Here is a 16,655-nt window from a genome sequence, read left to right as displayed (position 1 = left end):
TCCACTGTTATGCCGATGATACCCAACTTTATATTTCTTTGAAACCCGACAAAATTTCAATGAAAGTGTATCAATGAAATCAAAGATTGGATGGCCAGAAATGTCCTTCTACTCAATTCCGACAAAACATAGGTACTAATTATTGGACTAAAAACCTCTAAAAATAAGCTGCTGAAATATAATTTAATTCTTGATGGATGTATTGTTATATATCGTCTTCTACTGTGAAGAAATTAGGTGTTATATTTGATTCCAATCTGTCCTTTGAAAATCAAATTTCCAATGTTTCTAGAACAGCATTTTTCCACCTCAGAAATATTGCTAAGTTACAACACATGCTCTCTGTTGCTAATGCTGAAAAACTAATTCATGCGTTCATGACCTCAAGACTAGATTATTGTAATGCATTACTGGGAGGATGTCCAGCAAGTTCAATAAATAAATTTCAATTGGTTCAAAATGCAGCAGCCAGAATGCTGACTAGAACCAAGAAATATGATCGTATTAGCTCCATTTTATCATCGTTACATTGGTTACCTGTTAAATTTCATATTATTTAAAAAATGTTGTTAACTACATACAAAGCTTTGAATGGTCTAGGTTTGCAGTACTTAAGTGAGCTTCTACCATGCTATATTTCATTACATTCATTACGATCGCAAAATTCTGGCCTGTTAATATTTCCTAGAATATCAAAATCCACAAAAGGATGCTTTTCCTATTTGGCTACTAAACTATGGAATAGTCTCCCTAACACTGTTCTGGACGCAGACACACTCACTCAGTTTAAGTCTAGGCTAAAGACTCATCTATTTAGCCAGGCATACACCTAATTTATCCATCAACTCACAATTAGGCTGCTTTAGTTAGGTCAGGTGGAACCAGAAACATATATCATGATCTATAACTCTGCAAAACTTTTAATGGCATCTACGCTAATATTATTCTACTTGTTTCCCTGTCTTACCAGAGCTGGCCAGATCCAGCTCCATTCCTGCTTGGTGTCGGACTCTACTGCTATGTGTGTCTGAGTGATGACGACTAAATGCAGCCGGTGTCAGCCAGACATCACTTTAGTCTATTACAATGGACTTCAGTGGATGAACTGATGCCAACTCCAACCATAAGACAAGGGATACTTCATATGCCACTGCCTGACCTTGGATTTAGGATAGACCTGACCGAAATTACCTGCCGGTTGAATTGCGATGCACCTCACTGATCTCAGCCTGCATCACCTTGGTCTAATGATGGACTACACTCTTAAAATGGAATACATAGACTATCAATTAATTGCCAACAAAAGCCTTCATCAGCCAATGCATCTATGTGAACTTTTGCAGTTAATACAGGATGAACTTCAAAGACATTAGTCATTAATCTTACAGTTCATACAAAATCTTTGTTTAAACAGTGGCCCTTAGCACTTAGTTTACTAATTTTAAACCATGACTTGCACTTTGTAAGCTTTCTGGCAGAGGCAGTCAGGTTTAGATTTTTTTTCTGTTGGTATTTGATACTCAATAATGCCATGTATCTGAATAAGATGTCCAGGACCTCTGGCAGAAAAACAGCCCCACAACATTCAAGATGCAGCACCACATTTAACCGTGGGCATTGGGTACTTCATCTCTGTGTACGCCAAACCCATCTCTGGTGCTTGCTGCCAAAAAGCTATTTTGTTTTTGTTTCATCTGACCATAGAACCCGGTCACATTTGAAGTTCCAGTAGTGTCTGGCAAACTGAAGATGCTTGAGTTTGTTGTTGGACGAGAGCAGAGGCTTTTTTTTTTTTTTTTTTTTTTTTCTTGAAACCCTCCAAAACAACTTGAGGTGATGTAGGGTTTTTTTTTTTTTTTTTTTTTTTGGGGGACTTTCTGACCCCAAGATCCAACTAATTTCTGCAATTCTCCAGCTGTGATCCTTTGTCCACTTGAACCATCCTCCTCACTGTGCGTGGAGACAATATACACACATCCTTTTCCAGGCCAATGCTAAATCTCCAGTTGATTGGAACTTCTTAATTATTACCCTGATGGTGGAAATGGGAATTTTCAATGCTTTGGCTATTTTCTTATAGCCACTTCCCATTTTGTGAAGCTCAACCTTTTACTGCACATCAGAACTATATTCTTTAGTCTAACCCACTGTGATTGATGATTAAGGGAATTTGGCCTGTGTGTTACCTCATATTTATACCCCTGTGAAACAGGAAGTCATGGCTGAATAATTTTATGTTCCTAGTCACCCAGGTGCACTACAAAATGTGAAATATGAATGGGAATATAATTCAGATATATTTTACTCATAATAATTTCTAGGGGTGCCAATAATTGTGGCCATGTTTTGGGGAAATCTCATTAAATATTTTCTCCTCTTTCAATTGTTTTACTTCAATTAAAGGTTAGATTTTTGTGAATGTTTATCCTTTTGAACTTTCATTTTCAAAAAACAATGCAAAAATTTTTTTTTCACAGCCTTCTTTGCTCATATTTACCAAGGGTGCCGATGTTTTTGGCCACTACTGTATACATGCTGTTTAGCCAGAGGGGAACTGGCCCCCACAGTAAGCCTGGTTTTTCCCAAGGTTATTTTTCTCCACTGACCAACATCTTATGGAGTTTTGTGTTCCTTGCCACAGTCACCTTCGGCTTGCTCTCTTGGGTTCTAAATACAATTATTTAATTATTAAACTTATTTTTATACACAATTTACAGTCATATTTAATCAAACTACACAATTAGGATTTTATAGATATTACAGTTTCATTTTCTGTTAATGCAGGATTCTGTAAAGCTGCTTTGAAATGATGCGTGTTGTGAAATGCGCTATACAATGAAAAATGACTTATCAGCTGCCTTTTTAAAGGAACGGTTTTGCAATGCAAAGCCCCTTATAGTGTGAGATGTTGGTTTAAGCACTTATAGATCTGCAGTTTCAGTAGTGTACATGGCTCAAGATGAATTTGGAGAGATATATGTGGCTTTGTATTTTGCATATTTAAGCTAATGGAGTCTTTGGAGGCAGAGAGTATTACTAGATCATGTCCTTCACTGAGGTGCTCTTGGGCACACCGGGCGGTATGTTCCAGAGATTGGGTTGCACCTTTTGTCTGCCCCCCAGTGACATCACAGCCATGTTGCTGGGGAGGTACACAAGCCAGATCTTATTTCCCTGAGTCCAGTGGCACAACTTTTATCCCTTGTAGGACAGCCACTGAATAATTCAACAGGCTGCTAATTGTTTCCATTCAGTGGTTATAGAGGCTACAGTGACACACTCCTATCACTAAAATAATTCTGGTCAGTCCCTCAACTGTATTTTGCCCCATCTCTTATTTGTATTGCTGATGTGCATCTGAATTTAGCTTACACCTTGTTTTGTCTCAAGAGGAGATTTACTACCATAAATTAAATTTCAAGTGTGCACGAGGAGAGGTGGCTGAGTTGATATTCTACGATCCTTGTTCCAGCTATCCCAACTCATTAGTGATGGAGGCAACTTTTACTGCTCCAACTGGCTTTATCATCTGGCGCAGAGCAGATGAGAAAGTCTGAAAATAGACTGAGGTAAGGATACCACAAAGTCTGTTTTAAAGGAACTGGCACATCTCTTTTCTGAGTAATTATTCAAGCAACCATGACTGTATGAGGGAATGATCTCAATAGCTGCTCTATTTAACTTCCTAACTAACTGAAAAAGGCAATGTTCGTTCAATCTAAGAAAGGACATTTCTGAAACAATCCTAAATTATAGCCCGCTAATGCTATCCTCATATTACCATTCCCATTACCCACTCAGAACTTTTGCCTTTGCAGTTTGTCTCAGCACCCTGCAAGATTCAGCTTTTGCTTATCCAGCAACTTTTGTGTTTTTTTTTTTTTTTGTTTTTTTTTTGTATGTGTTAGCAGGACTGGAGGGTGTATCACACAAAATGTGTGTTAGTCAGCCCCTTGAAGTGTCATACTGACTACTCATTAAGACCCCAAAGTTGAAACTTGGGCAAACCACTCATCCAGCTCCACATGCAACCGGCTGACAGAGGTCAGTTCAGAGACACAGGCCTGCTAAAATTATGTCCAGATGGTCAGCAGAGGGGAGTTCTACACATCTACAATATCAGAATCACATTCCAAGGGCACAGGGCTTCCATAACTCTGTCCTCAACAATAGTAGCAAACTAAGCTGTCAAAAGAAATAGGAGTTCATGAAAATACAGTTGTACTTGCAGTTTAGACAGATCAACCAGTCTTTCAAAGCTATATGGAGGAGAGAGGAAGTCATTAAAACAAAGAAAAAGTATTTTTAACACTTTGTGCATGAGCGTTTGTGTGTACTGGAGAGAAAAAGCATGCGTGGGAAGCATCTACAGCTAATCTTGAGATGGGGTGAGGAGAGTGGGTGACTGTTCCTATGTGGGAGAAGGCATGAATACCATGCAGGGTTATGGTGTTGATGAATTGCGTTATGAAAGGGGCTTAAGTTACACAACCCAGCCCATCCAACTCTGACTATGTGGGCTGAGAGGGATGGCAGCACTGCTGCAATACACGCACAGCCGGAAACTAGGTGCATACAACCCTTCAAGACATTTGGTCGAATGCATAATTATCTAGCAGCTGTGATGCTAGTGACTCGGCAAGAGAGTGAATGTACCGGAAAAATCAGGCATCAACAGTCTCCATTTCATGGAAATGATTGGCAATTCTTTCGTAAGGACAATATCCCAGCATAAAGAAGAGGGTGAAATCACTCCATCGCTCTGATTAGTTTAGAGATATGGCAGCGGAAAGGACACATTATCCATTAGCTTGTTATTATAATCATATCAATGGTGATTATTTAACATCATCTGTCCAAATTGCTATTCACTGAAATTTTACTGGGCTTTGACATTAGGCATTAAATAAGACATTAGCCATAGCCTCAGTTTGTTATAATGTTGCAATTTATCTTCATGAATAGTAACAGCATTTAAGAAAGTGGCCAGCTTCTATGTTCCCCATTTATTTCCTAATATTAAAAATGCTTCTTATATCTGATTTGCAACAATGACAAAGCGAACAGCCATTTAGAGGGGATTGACATAAATCCCTGAGAAAGCCTATCACTGTCAAGCAGGGTAACACTTCTCTCTCCTCAATCACTATCTCCTTTCTTCTTTCCCTCTCTCGGTCACTAAAGAGGCCTACACTGGGACAGTCCCATGGTCAGAGTGCTACTGTGGGCATCAGGCCAAAAGACTGGAACTGCTGAATGAAATCACAACAGCTATTTATGAGAAATCCCTTTCAACATTAGGTCATGCTTAATTTAATTGACACTCTGAAGGCACAATCCCCCAAGCACGACATACTGTTACCAATCAAATAAGTGGCCAGACGGGCCACTACAGAAAAAGAGAGCCAGGAAGAAATGTACCCCTGCTTTGAGGTCTGTTCCAGGACTCTCAGGCACTCCAGCAGTCCAATATAGGGGTACAGCAGAGTAATTACTGGATGGCTCAACAATTGACAACGGAACAGATGTAAACGTGCTCTGTGGAAAACCCACTTAAAACAATAGTTGCATATTTGTTAGGGATGTGCGAGACTAGTTGACTAAACAGTATTGCTGCTCGTAGACACTGGAAACACTAGTCGGTCAATATTTTTTCCCATTAAAATGTTCAACATTTTACACATTTAGGTTTTGCTTTATATTATTACAAAGACTGCGCTTAAATTACTGTCATGGTAATGTTACACTTTTTAAATATAATTTAATTATACAAATATTATTAAAAAATAGGATATCTGGAGCAGATGTATACAAAGTTTAACTTCTTCCCTCTCTCACTCATGCCACACACAGGAAAATGTCCTTTAGCAAGACCAGCAAAGTAGCTATGGAAATCACTTCAGTGGTGGTGCGGAAAGTGGATTAAGTCACTATGGATGTTTTCACATTTGAGTCTTCTTTAAATCTGTGCTTGCAAGTTATTTTACAGCTGAGTGGGCTTTTTCAAGTGCAGGATAATCGCATCAGGAAAGTCAGGTCCCATCTTTCACCAGACCATGCTGACATTAATTTTGTTCATCAAAAATGTATGCTTTTGGGTTAGGTAGACTAGAAGATGATTATTTTAGTCAGAATAATTTGCAAAATGCTAAATAATTTTAGGCCAACTGCTTAACAGGTTAAACTATCTTTTATTCTGTGTGCACGTCATATTTAGAACAATACATTAGGTTTACAGCACATTTCTCACAGGCCTATTTTTTTCAATCATGCATGCCGTGAAATAGGTGCAACTTTTCAGCACATTTTTTTTTTCTCATAGATTTGGTTTTCAACAATGTCCTGACTTTAATATGTTAAGTAACTTCTAATTGGTGTAATCTGTAAATGTGGTGTTGATTTGGATATTGGAACTTTTAAATGGTGAAAAAATGCCCCTTTTCAGGTGATTTTGCAATTGGAATTGATTAAATATTTTAAAGAGGTCGCATTGAATGTTTTTTGACTTTTCTGAGGGTTTCTTTCTTTTTAGACTAGTCGACTCCAAAAAAATTTTTTAAACATCAGTTAAATTAGTCCTTCTGCACATCCCTAATATTTGTGGACTGGTGCAATACTGGAAAACATCATAGAAGGGGGAATGATCATCAGCCCCATGTATAGGTCATTCAGTAGATTTGTGACACTTTTCCTGTTAGTGGTGTTTAAAAAGCATGCCCGCCTTGTGGACTGTGGGAGACAGCTTGTGATTTGACGCTAGATCTTCCTTTAGGTACAATAGTTAAAATTGCTTAGCAAAGTGCCAACAATCCAAGGAGATTTTCAGTCTCCACAGCTGTTTCTGTTTTAATGTACATGTTTCCATTTAGCCTTGGCTTAAACACAGAATACTGCCCTATGGAAGGAAAGACGGATAAAAAAAAAAAAGAGAAAAACAGGGCTTCATGTTGGTCTTAATTGTCTATGGAAAGACTGTCATATTTTCCACCGGGTAAGCTTGAAACTATTACAAGCTAGTCTTCATTAAAATTTCCACAACATTTTGCAGAAATGTCAGGAAGCAGCTGTGGAGGTACTGATTAATTGTCTTTCTTACTGGTTCCCTGCTTACAACATTATTTTTCATTAAAACTATATCAGTCCCCCCCCCCCCCCCACCTAGATAAGAACTTCATGAGGTTTGATGAACCATACCTGGCCCATGTAGACTAGCATGTTGATCCTTCAGCCACATACAAGCCTTCCCACAGCATGGTAAAAGCTAGATCATCACAAAATGGTACATCAATACAGAGGGTGCTGCACAAAATTGGCCAAAGCAAGTGGAAAAGAATACCTCAAGTTCCTAGCATTTCCATTGCCAAAATTCTGTAAAGAGAAGGTGCAAAACAAGAGGAGACCATCTGGAGGCTGTGATCCCGTGTGGAAGAGTTGAAACATCTGCCACTGGTGTGCCCTGGCCTCCTGATGTAGCCCAAATAAATTACTCTAGTAGGGCTGCACAGTTAATTGAAATAAAATCAAAATCGTGAGATGACCTTGTGCGATTATTAAACTGCAAAGGGCTGCGATTTAATTGAATAAATAAATAGTCTGCTCACTTCAGACTTTATGCTCACTGTTCTGTACTATCTGTATAGTGTATTAATACAGTTTTTCACAGCAGTTCTGTGCTTCACAACTCTCGTGCTCAGTAACAGCTGTGCTCAGAGTTTAGTTTTGTATGCTTTGTGTACATGCGCAGAGCAAATAATATTTAAAGCCAGGTGTGCTCATTACGTCTTTTGCGAGACTACCAATGGTCTTGATAACAGGTCAAAAGTGAAAGGGGATAGAGAGAGAAACTACAAAATCTTAAGGATTTACTTTTTATTTCTTTGCTTCTGCAGGCGCGTGCTGCTTGACTGACAGACTGTGTGTGCTTTTACATGTGTGTGCTCTGAAAGCACTGTGGCAATGCGGTTATGTGCCCAAACAATTAAATACACTTCAAAATTCTGCCAAAATGCCCATCTTGGCAAGGTATTAGTGTAAACACAGTCAGCTATGTCAAGTTAAAGGGTTAGTTTACCCAAAAATGATAATTCTCTCATCATTTACTCATCCTCATGATATCCCCAGGTGTGTGTGACTTTCTTTCTTCAACAGAACACATTTAAAGGAAAACAGCAGCTCAGTAGGCCCTTAAAATGCAAGTGGATGGTGATCAGACCTTTGAAGCTCCAAAAAGCATAGACGGTCAGCATAAACGTCATCCATACGACTCCAGCGGTTTAATTAATGACTTCTAAAGCAATACGATCACTTTCTGGTGCGGAAAATATAAATATTTAAGTACTTTTAAACTATAAAGTATCGCTTCCAGTCAGCAGCAGATGTAAACAGTGGGACAAAACAGCTGATCAGAACCAAAATGTCAGACTTTAATAGACCTGCCACTGTCTAGTGTGTCGTTATATCACTAATCACACAATACAGGAAATGGAGAAACAATATAAGCACTCACTGCTCTTGACTGAATAACTTTAGTTTAGTAACTTTAAAAAGAATGAATATATTATCATACATTAAAGACCAGTAGTAGTTTAAAATCACATTTAATTTCATTCTGAACATTTGTATGAAAACTCGATACTGCTGTTAAAAACTTAAAGCTGTTAAAAAGCACAGGACTTAAATATTGATCTGCATCTCAACCACACCTATTGTGCAACCTCAGCACACAACCCCTCCAGATGCACAGCCAACATGTGTCTGCCTCTCTCTAACCTCCCTTTTCCATTTTTTTCCCCACACTTAACACCTGGGTCCTTCATGAGCTCCCAGAAATTCATTTGCATCCTGCAAACTTTGCTCTTGTGAGGTATGATGTTGCATACTCACCGGAAATATCTTTGCAAGACACGACCAGGCAGACAGGTTTGGGAACTCAGGGCAAACCTCTATGGGTAGTTAGATTAGGCAGGGAAAGACTGGGCAATGGAGTGACCAGAAGGATCCCCTGGCCAGGGTGCTGAGATTATGCAGACCACTGTAGAGAGAAAATGAAAGGAAGTTTAATGATAATGTTTAATGTGAGACTATATTGCTTAGAGTAGCTAAAAGCTCTTCATATGGAATAAATTAACTGGAACAATACATGTGCTAGAACAATAAGCCCACCCCACTTGGAGCTTGGCCATTGTTTTTGTCAACCCTCTCGAGAAGCTTACCGGAAGCGATGGTCTATAGTTAAAAAGTACTTAAATATTTATCTTTCTTCACACCAAAAACAATCATATTGTTTTAGAAGACATTAATTTAACTGCTGGATTTGTATCGCTGACGTTTATGCTGACTGTCTGTGATTTTTGGAGCTTCAAAAGTCTGATCACCATCCACATACATTTTAAGGACCTACTGAGCTAAGATATTTTTCTCTCTTTTTTTTTAAATGTGTTTGCTGAAGAAAGAAAGTCATACACACCTGGGATACAATGGGGGTGTGTAAATGATGAGAGAATCTTCATTTTTGGGTGAACTATCCCTTTAATTTTGTCTAAAAGGAATCACTTGCATGTTTATCATATCGCAGTTCAAAACGAAATCACAATATTTTTAAAAAATTGTTCAGCCCTTATCCAAACATCCATATAGTGTATCTTCCACATTATTCTATAAAATTTTTATTTTTCCAGATCCATACTGATCCACCCTCCCTCCATGCAAAATGACATTATATCACAAATTAAAAAATCTTATCAACCATAATAGAAGACTGGGCATAATTACATTACTTGCTCGTCTGACAGAATGAGATTTCCTAATAAGTAAGGTTTGTTGCCTTAAATAACAAATGAAAGAAACTAAGATGACAAAAATGAAGGCCCTCAAGATATTAAAACAGCAGAAGAAGAGCACTGGGCTCTGCTGTTTGTGCCTGGCCAAGACTTACCCTCAGCCAGAAAACAATGAGAAAGAAACTTGCAGTAGTATGGCTATAAAAATGTCTCTCAAAGATTAGATAACAGGACAGAAAAAGAACAATGATCAAATGGAACACTGTAACCAAATTAATACATTTATTAAGCATAAGGCCTATTGCTTTAAATGTAATGAGCCATACAACTGATACATTTAAACAATTCAGAATCTTCAAATCTCTGTTACAGTTTGTTTATGCTACATTCACAGCTGTGAGACTGTATAACTTGAAAAAAATAAAGATAACAGAAGTCCCTGTGACAAAGCCAGTAACTGTAAGGCAACCTTATAGTGGACCTAGTTAACTTAGTCTAAGTTAAACAGCTTGCTCTATTCCTTTTGTAGTGCTATTTAGGCCTGCTCTCCAAAAGCCCATCTACAGAATCATGTTTCACAATTTTCATGTCTCCTTTCCCTCTGCCTTGGAGTGAATGCAGCGAAGCTGTGCTCTGCAGCCTTGCAATCTAAAATGAGCCCCAGGGCTTGAGATATTACAAACACCATTATGCTGCTCTACTGCACTAAGTCAAGCTCAGATAACCCAGAAAAACACAGACATTTCTGTGAGGTTGCATCACAATCTGCAGTGGAGCTCACCCAGGGTAAACACAGGCAATACTTCCTATCACCCACAAAAAATAAATACAAAATAAAATAAATAATCTTTCACCAGAGCTTGCATATATCACAATGCACATAAAAACGGGTGGGTTAGAAATCAAAACAATCGACATTCAAAATATTGATGAACATTCATTTTTATTATAGCATTATAAGAAAGGTTTATTAAGTCTTTATAATGAAACATGTTGATTCAAAAAGGTACAAATCATCAACCTAACAGACTAGGCATGAAGTGAAGTGTGTTTGTTTTACTGAAATTGGTTTCAGGACTTATTATTAAGAGTGAATGAGAAGAAACTGATGCATTTATGGAACTTCAATTGTCAACCACTCTTTAGAAAATCTAATAAAATCTCTTCGCCTCAACAAATTACTCTACACTGAGGAGTGACAATTCCTTCACCATTCTTTCAAAAAGCAAACTTTTGTCTCTAGGTATGTTAACCGCAGGAGTTCCTTGGTAAGGGTTTTTGAGCAAGTAACTATTTTAGTTGACCTGTTGTGGGTGAACTCCTTGTTGTTCCATGTGTAAAAGAGATCTATTCTTACCACTGAGATCTCTGTGCTCTGGTGGGGGCAATAATAACAGGCGATGAATTGGTGATGTGCAGGGTATAAATAACTGTCTGTAATTATATGCCTCCACATTTTCCCCCTGGAAATTATACTTTGAAAGGACTTGAGGACATGTGGCACATTTTGTCAAACACTCTTATATACTATGCACTCCACAGTGTCAATTAAAATGTAAAGAGTGACAAGTGAATGCATATTTTCTCTTTTAATGGTCTAAGAAATTTCTAAAAAAAAAAAAAATTACTCTCCCCAGCAACCTTACACTATTTTCTGCCTCTTTGTCTCAAAGTGAATAGGAAACTGACACAGGAAAAATATTATTCTGGAATTTTACTGAGAGAACACAAATTTCTCATAAAAATTGTATCTGTGCAGTCTGGTAAACCGGAAGTCCTAGCTGTTCGGATGGATATTACGTAATAAAAAAAAAAAAATAAATAAAAAAAACCTCAAAATATGTTTTATTTAAGAGCCCCCGTTAAGACTAGCAGAATCTTTTTTTGATGAATGGGGCATATGTTGCATGCGGGGATGTAAAGGCACAATGCCAGGTTCATCTTATTTAAGTTTTTTTAAGAGATTTGCAGTACAGTATACAGTATGATTCACAGTATATGTTTTAAGTTCTGATACAAGAAATATGGCAGTTTATTGATCATGATGCCAAGGCACATCCTGCTTAACTGAGCAGCTAAGTGTAGCTCATTGCATTAAGTCTTATTTACATTGACTTGGCTCTAGTGATGCATTAGGTCAGCGACCACATCCTCAGGTCAGTTAAATTTATCAAGGTGATGAGCCTTCCTGTTGCCTCACTTCCACAACATTATTCAGGGTGCTAAAAAATTAATGCAGAGTAATACACGAACGTTAGCAAGATCATTTGAGGTGGCATTAAGAAGCTAAATGTATCGCGGAGAAGGAATGGCCCTGGGGCTAGCTGAGCTGACTTGCCGCTCATTGTATCGGCCCTGCAACCATGGGAACCAATGAGCACTCTGTCAGGTGCACCTGCCTCAGCCTGACACCTCCATTGCACTTACCATTGCCTCACTCTCTCATTTCCTCTTTTTTACTCATTCTCTATTAAATCTCTTTCCCTGTAGCATATTGCATTCTCCTGCACATCTGACAAATCATGACACCCTTCCTTTCCAAAACTGGGTCTCTTTTTACTTGAGGAAGTCGATTAAATGAAGCCCAGCTGGGGACAAATAATAGGGTGAGGAGGAACTGTTACTGCCCAGAGTAAATAGTCACAGCACACAATATCAAATCCCTATCCTCAGACTGTCATCAATATGTGAAATATTGACAGGATTTTGGACAAACATACACAATGCGCTAATGTTGTGAATGTGCTAAAGTGGTACTTATGATTCTCATCGCATAGCATGTTCTAACTGCCTGGTGGATGATCACCACTGAGCAAATATTCCTCATCTTGCATCTCTCCTCCTCCATAATTAATACCATTCTTTTTAATAAATACTCTTAACACTCACTGGCTTTTGTGTCTCTTTAATAGGACTTGTAGCTCCAGGCACCATATACAGACAATGCAATTACCTTATATTTAATGGGGTGACTTAAAAATTTATGGAAGGAAACTGGAAAGTACATTTGACAAATGACACAACCAACAAAGGTGACCGCTCCCTACTTCAGCTACGTCTTAAAAAAGAAGCCAGAAAAAAGGATCCTGTTAATCCATCACATGTCTCCCAGTGCAAACAAAAAAATCAGCAGGCTCCGTTGTTCTCCTCCAGCCCCAGCTGCACACAATCCCCCCCCACCAAATCCCCTCTTCTATCTTTTTCTACCTCCTTCCACCCCTTGATTCCCATGTCTCTTCATGACAGGGCGTTCTAATGGAAAGAGCACCACTGACAGATGAGTGCATCAGTGAGGAATTCAGCACATAGTTGCGGTCATGACATCAGAGTCACACGTTTTATTGTTGGACGGTGAGTGTTCCCCTGACAGCCAGGGTCCAGTGTCATGTGACCCCTCACAAGAGCCGGGAAATCAGGCTAAGTGGATTTCCTGACGGAACTGGCTGACTTCTACTCACATTAGCTACAATGCTGGGCCAAAATCAAGATCTGAAATGAAACTGGGAAAAATGGCTTCTTAAGAATAGTCTTATGTGCATTTAACTAATGTGCATGATCTTTCCAGCAGACTAAGTTTGAATTTACTCATAGTCAGTGGGTTGGCCATATAATCTTCTTTGTGCTTTGACAGAAGAACACTACTTTCACTCCTATACTAAAATAACCTTCCAAGTACTTGGAAGATGATAAAAGGCATAGAAGAACCCGCCACATACCTTAGTTAAAAAAAAAAATATGTTAAGTATTCAATAGTTTATGAGCTGACCAGTCTTAAAAGGTGAGAAATTGATTCATTGCTTACGACTAATTTGAAACATCACAAGGCAAATACCTCAGAGGTGTTCCAGTCAAATAATTCTGCTGGAAAGAAAATATTTAAGTTTCATGTTTATTGTGATTTAGATGAGCAATGAAACCCTAATCACAGAATATTGATTAGTCAACGTTCCAGAGGGAGGGCTGTCTCTTCATTGCTTGTTTATCCAAAGAGTCAGCAGCACCACATGACCAAGAACAGGGCACAATGAGCATCTCCTCAATCCAGCAGGTGTAGAAGAGCTGGGCTCTCTGTCTGTAATCAGAGCATTGAGAGACAGGATTTGGGCTGCAACAAATTGGAGCCACATGGTGTTTAATGGGCATTAATCACAGTGTGCCACAGTCATTCTGCACAAGCCACGACAGCCACCCCCAGAGCGAGCTAAAGAGTATCATCTTCTCAAACCCTTGCCTTTACATTGCATCTGACTCCAAGACCCAGATTGAAAGGGGGAAGTGACATTTACGTCATTAGAGGATGAGTGGACCGGTTACTGTCCCTGTCACCCCTTTCACAAGCAGCACTCCTTTTGGATCAGAGGCGGGCCATGGTGAAGGAACTGTGCCAGATCCAGCGCAATTCCATCCCTTGCCAAAAGAATCCTCCCGAGATTTTAATGGGGGATGTGTGACTGAAATCACACAAGCTGAGCACACCACATTGGGTGTGATAGTAGCACGGAACTGTTACAACCACCCCTAGAGAATGGGTTGATGAACCCATTCGTACAACACCAAATCCTGGCCTCCACACTGACCTAAGGCCGAAGAAAACTTCTATTTAAGGACCATGGTGAGGTCACTGGGTTCAGATGTATTTTGCTGTGTAAGGCGAGTCCTCCCACTTGTCCTTCTGTTCTTCTCTCTCCTTCCTCTACTAAAGAAAAACAAGAGCAGATTCTCCATGATAGCACTGTGAGTCAAGCTTGCTGTGTCTGTTTCAATCTCAGTTATACAAGTACAGAAGCTGGAGCTGAACTGGTGTCTGAGTCGGGGGGGGGGGGGGGGGTGTAGTGTTTGGGGGGGGCAGATGTTTAAAGTGGGACTTTGACAGCCATTTCAGCAATCTTTGCTGCTTTCCTGCAATGGTATGTGATGGAGGACAGTGGTGAAGCAGCTGGTTTCTCACTACAGGTCTAAACAATAACCCACTGCCTTCTCTTCAAGAGTTAAACAGCATTTCCTGTGCAGTGGTCTCTTAACATTCTGCTTCTACACCTTCAATCAGTGCAAACCTAACTCTGACTTTGTCATGATTTATGATGAAATTTAATGAAACCTGCAATACACAAAAGTGCAACACACAAGTGAATAATAAGTACATAATATTTCCATCTATACATCTGGAGGAATTGGCAGTCAGTGTGTGCATCCAGAAACATCAAAATAAGGAATAAACTAGGCTTTATTTTTGAGTTTACATGGGAAATTAGAGGTCTGAAAGAATGGTCATCATTTCTGCATCTACAAAGTAACACATTCAGTAATTCCAGAAGAATTAGTCACAGCCCAGACAGGTTCTGAACTATTGTCTAACCTAATTGTACCCAGAATGTGTCTAGAAAAAAAAAAAGCAACAAGAATGGGATCAGTGTCTCAAAATGTAGAAAAAGACTGAGTGACAAGAGGCCTGTCAGGAAGTCAAGGAGTTTCACACTGAAGGGAAGTTGCTCATAAGATGACTTTGCTGTAAACCTTAACAACAATATATGATTCAGTCTAGGTCAAAGGTGACACTGAGTCTAGGAACTAACTCAACAGTTTTTCTAACACCCTTCACTCATGAACACTTGACCACATCTAGCAAAAGACACTCCCAAGAAAAGGACTATCACAATGTCTAAAAGTAGGAGAAAGAGTCACTGTAAGCATATTTAAATAGTGCTTTAGTGAAGACAATTTAGAAAACAAAATGAGTATATTCTGGTGTGACAACAACAACGTCTTCTTGCTGCCTTTTTGTCAAGATAGGATCTGACATTGCTATGCCACAAACACGGAGGAAAACTGTTTTGAGGAGTGAAGTGCTGATTCACCACTGCAAGGATAACAGTGCTTTGGACATACCATACACTGGCCTTTGATTTCCACTGTGCTGTGTCTGCACAGAGCTGTTTTTAAACCAATACCAGCGTCAAGGAGGCTGTGCCACTGTTCTCCTAGACAAAGAGTTTTCTGAGACAAGACTACAGCGGTTGATGCATAAATCTGTAACTGCACACCATTGCCGAGGTAAAGCATAGTTAATTGCCACATGAAGCAGACAGAGTAGCTAATACGCTGATTCAACCTTAACTAAACATGCTCCATATCAAATGATACAGGAGGATTTTAACAATGATCAGAGTGCATCACCAAGGCATTAATGGGGCTGAGAAAGTCTGACATTTTGCGGCTTTCCCCTAAGACCCAATAGAATAATACTGTTACTGATGAAAGAGCGTCCTACCCTCCAACCACTCCTATAATTAAGAGTGAATACAGGCCATGAGGAAGAGTCTTGGGGGCCAAGAATATCAATGTTATGAGTGTTTTTCTAGGCACTGTTGACTGCTCCACATCATAGAGAGTACAGGACTGTTTGCTCTGTGGCGCCTGTCCCTTTAACTGTCACCCAGCTGGAGACAGACTTGTGCGGGAGATAATAACAGCCCCTCCATAAGCCTCCTGATGCATTAATATTGAAGTGCAGCTAAGCACAGGACTGAAGTGGCCCACTACAGTCAAGCCTGACAGTCAAGGCCACATAATCCAGAGGAAAAAGAGAGAGAATGAGGGAGGGCATTTGGAGCCACTTGAGTGCTAAGGACATGGTTGTATTTCCAAAACAGGACTCTCTTTTTAGGCTCTGCCTGTGGGAAGAGCTTGTAAAGTCCCCTATGTCCCACACACACAATATAAGAGTCACACATTATCATACTGTCCAGTTGCCAACTTTCCCAGGAATCATTTTCCACGAATCACTCCATCCACACTTCCACATCCCACTGTTTAGCAGACAGATGAGGAAACCTGTCAGACAATCAGTCTACCGACTACACACAAACTCCACAGTGA

The 16,655-nt window shown here is 39.4% G+C and overlaps 1 protein-coding gene across 3 annotated transcripts in view; it reads right to left on the bottom strand.

The window, feature by feature from the left end:
• LOC127416032 (transcription factor HIVEP2-like) overlaps positions 1-16,655 on the bottom strand; it is a 108,163-nt gene that overhangs the window by 31,127 nt on the left and 60,381 nt on the right. For all 3 annotated transcript variants that reach the window (XM_051655111.1, XM_051655110.1, XM_051655112.1), the window contains one exon: positions 8,884-9,031. The gene's annotated coding sequence lies outside the window, so the exon portion shown is untranslated. The remainder of the gene's footprint in view (positions 1-8,883; positions 9,032-16,655) is intronic.

The sequence above is a fragment of the Myxocyprinus asiaticus genome, chromosome 25, assembly GCF_019703515.2.
Source record: "Myxocyprinus asiaticus isolate MX2 ecotype Aquarium Trade chromosome 25, UBuf_Myxa_2, whole genome shotgun sequence".
NCBI classification, from domain to species: Eukaryota; Metazoa; Chordata; class Actinopteri; order Cypriniformes; family Catostomidae; genus Myxocyprinus; species Myxocyprinus asiaticus.
Note: the sequence above shows the minus strand (reverse complement) of the source record. Positions and strands in the feature narration are given on the sequence as shown.